The sequence below is a fragment of the Brassica oleracea genome, chromosome C7 (genome assembly GCF_000695525.1).
Source record: "Brassica oleracea var. oleracea cultivar TO1000 chromosome C7, BOL, whole genome shotgun sequence".
In the NCBI taxonomy this organism is placed as follows: Eukaryota; Viridiplantae; Streptophyta; class Magnoliopsida; order Brassicales; family Brassicaceae; genus Brassica; species Brassica oleracea.
This window is the reverse complement of record NC_027754.1, coordinates 16994268-16998624: the sequence shown is the minus strand read 5'-3', so window position 1 is coordinate 16998624 and position 4357 is coordinate 16994268.

Genomic DNA, 4357 nt, shown 5'->3' with positions numbered 1-4357 from the left:
ACTGAAAAGGCTTTGTGAATTGTTAGTTAGAAAACAGTTCAATTCCAAAATTAAAATGAAATTTTGATTACACTAATTAAATTAAAATATAATTCATTATTTACCTGATTACAAATTAATATTAGAAAATTAATCTCGAAACATAATGGAAAACGTGTTTGAAAAAAAAGAAGATAATTTCATGTATTTGTTTAGTGTTTATCTTATTCACTAATTTTTATAATTAGAAGTATATACATATAATAATTAAATTTATCATTATACTAAAATATTAAAAATTGGGTTATAAAAAATAGCAAAAACTTGATTTATATTTGTTTATAAACGTAATATGTCTTGAAATATTTTTCTAAATTATTAAATTTATTTTAGTATCTATATACTATTATTTGAGAAGTGAATTTGCTTATTTCTCACATTCTCCATGATTTTTGGCTGAGTCATTAATTTTTATTAAATTAATTAAATTAAAATATAATTCATTATTTACCTGATTACAAATTAATATTACAAAATTTATCTAAAAAATAATGGAAAACGTGTTTGAAAAAAAGAAGATAATTTCATGTATTTGTTTAGTGTTTATCTACATCTTTCTTTCTTATTCACTAATTTTTATAATTAGAAGTGTATATATATATAATAATTAAATTTATCATTATACTAAAATATTAAAAATTGGGTTATAAAAATAGCAAAAACTTGATTCATATTTGTTTATAAATGTAATATGTCATGAAATATTTTTCTAAATTATTAAATTTATTTTAGTATTAAAATACAAAAAATATATATATAAGCAATACCAATAAATTTGATTTAGATTTGTTTATTATTCGTGATTTTTTAAAATATTTTTTATTGGGAATGAAGTTATTTTTTAAAAATATTTCAAAATATCTGCCTCCAAAAGAGAATATTTTCAAAATATTAATTTAAAATTAACTCTATTTACTTTTATGTTTTCAAGATTTTCAGAGAATTATAACTTTTTTTAAATTACAATTTATTTATAAGATTATTATGTAAATAAAATTGTGATTCTATTTTATAAAAACTGTATTTTCAAAAATGATCTGTTTTAGTTATAATTATTAAATTTTGTAAGTTAAAAGACCATTTTAAAAATAAAAAATTATGATTTTATAATAAAGAAATACTATTTAATCTCCATACTTAGAAGAAAATAGCAGTTTATATCTTAAATGAATATAATAATAGATAGCAAATGTTCTAGTCTTATACATTATATATTAATGTTTTTTTGTCAACGTAGTTGGTCTGTTTGAGTTTTTATTTAGTTATCATGAGAAGTATTTCACAATATAATTATACAATATCATTCGTTTTATTTACTTTGATTAATATAATATGTAAAGTTTGATTATGTTGAACATTCTTTTGCTTTTGATTTATTTGGTAGGTTTTGATAATTTCAAGAATTTGGTTTGATAACATCACATTAATAGTTATATATTTATTTATTTAATTAGATAATTGATTATACATAATATTAAAAAAAATTAAAGATCACAACATATTTTATAATAATAAAGTATTGATATTGTTATCCAAAATAATGTTTTTAAATTAATAAAAGACAGAATTGAGAAATTGAAAGTTTCATTAAAATATTATAAATTTAATGTTTGATTTAATTTTTTTTTTGTTAAAGAAGATTTGATTTAAAAAATTTGATCTTTAAATCTAATAGTTTTTTTCTTAAAATATATCTATAAAAGAATTATGCCCGCATGTGTGGACAAAATACTTATATATATATAATATACACACACATTATTTTTTAACTAGATTAGCATATAATTTGATTATGCAAATTAGAAAGGGTTGGTGGTTGTAAAACAGAGTAACTGTCGTTAGGATGTCGAATGCGAAGGTGAAGGACATGCGTTTGCTTTGCGCGTCACGGAATACGATATGTATGATGTATGTTTCCAATTTCTCAGGATTCAAAATGATTACGCAAACTATATACATCACATGTGCTTTTAGTATATCTGTAAACCTAGAAAAGTTGTTGGACCCAAAACACACAAGTGGACAAAGAAGAAACAAGAAATCAAATTCCAATATCAGAAGAATAAAACCATTAATCAATAAAACAGAAGACACTCTTTGTCCTTTTTATATATAGAGAATCGTTTCTAAACATGCATGAAAAAAACAATCTCAAACGCTAGTAAGAACAATGCCATATGAATTTCTTGGGTTTAACTTGGATATTGAGTTGGCTCTATTTAAAGCCCATAAATAAAAGAGTTTAGTAAAGAAAGCCAAGGCCATATCTAAAGCGGTGTGGCTTTCTGAGAAACCCTAAAACTGATTTGTGTATAAAGCTAAAAAACCTTTTGCTGTCTTATACAGAAAACTTTTCCGGCGGCCTGACAGCCCTTGTTTCCCGTCAAATATTAATGCTAGTTATGTGTTAAGAAAGCCTTGCTAAGTTGTTTGTGAATGGGTTTTGTCGGTGTTCTGTGTCGTGTTTCTTTAATTTTTGGAGAAAGTGATGATATGAAATTGTCGCCCCAGTCTTATTTGCATCCATTGCGATGGATGCAAGATGGTGATTGACTATTTTCGTCTGATTCAATCGAATTCAATTTTTTTGTAATGTTATTATAGGATGTAGTGTTGTGGATATGATGAAAAGGCATATAATGTTTTGTGACACCCAGTCTGATCTGCTTATGCAGAGTGAGTGATTTGCCATCTTCTCTGATCCTATTTCATTGATGAAAACTATGTTTTTCTGTTGCAAATATCTGCTTTATTTTTTTGTTCGTGTGTGTACATCGGAGGAATGAGGATCTTTATTACCATACGTCTACAAATCTGAATTACTATGTTGATTTGAAGACATGCACTACCATCTGACCTCTTTCTTTTTATCTCTTTTTTTTATTTTGTTTCACTGCAATCAATGATGAATAAAATCGTCCATATTTAATGATAATCCCGTGATTATTAATCACTAGATCACCATCTTTCGGCTGAGATTGCAGTTTTTTACTCTTTGATTTTGTATCTAAATTGCCTATGGTATCTGATGTCCAAATTTATAAAACAAAGTAGTTGGACATTTCGTTTTTCAAAGGCAGAAACTAAATCTGAACAGGCCTTTGCGACACAGCTAGCTTAATCACATAAGCTACTTGTTACTTTTTACCTGTTTACATTTAATAAATAAATAGTTGCGTGTATCTATCAAAGAAGCCTTCTGTTTGTTGACCTCATTTAATTAAATACTAGGCTCGTTCTTCTTTTTTTTTTTGGACAACAGAAAACTTATATTAAAATTAGAAAACTTATTGATAAGCTAGCATAAACAAAACATAATCAAAGATAGGAGTGGCTAAGGAGAAAAGAAGTTCGTAGAAAATCTTCACTTGTAATCCTGAATCTCGCGTTCGAAAGAACACAAACACAAAAAGTCGAAATCGACGTCGAAGAACCCAACTAATAGGTTTTGAGAACAGATCAAATCTGTCTCCGAAGACACTCGGATCTCCCAACATTGCAGTGAGGTGCAGAGAGGCTGTCGGAGTAGGACCACACACAGGGTCGTCGACGGTACAACCTCTAAAAAATAGCAATTAACAGAGTCGGGAGATGAGATGCGGAGAACCTGAACATGAGCAAGAAAGGCTTTTGAAATAGGGTTTAAACCCATATCTGATAAAGAACCGGCCCAAAATAACTTGCTATGTATTGAAAACTGTATGGGCTTTGATGAAGCAACCAAATGGGTCTGGCCCACCCAGATGCAGTGATGAGGAGGTGGATGAAGACGACGGGGAGGCGGGAGGAAGCACCGGGGCTGGAAGAGATGAAGTGACCGGTTAGACATGAGCGACGGTTCGGTGCTTGCTCGGTGGTAGTGCGAAAAGGTAATGCTAAGGCGACGGCGGAGGGGAGAGTGTTCCGATTTGCTCTCCAGTTTGTTGTAATCACGGAGCAGCACGGTGGAGGCACGCCTCCTTTTCCGGGAGTGACTCGAACCGGAAGAGGAGAGAGGCACGGCGGAGGGAGCGAACGGATAACGACAAAGAAAGGCCAAATAGATCCGATGAACTCATACTCTGTTTTAGCAGATCTGGAACCTCTACTCGTCCTAAAAGGAGGAGGCTCGTTCTTCTATTCAACGTTTTTTTCTAATAATGTTCCATCAGCCAAATTTATATTTATTGGAAATCTGACTGAATATATCGAATGTTATTACATGAGTTATATTGGGGGAGAAGAGAACAAATCTATATAGATAGAAAGAGGGACATGGGTTGTTGTATCATAGACCACTACAAGAAAACAGCAAGGATACTGAGGGAAAAAATCGTCG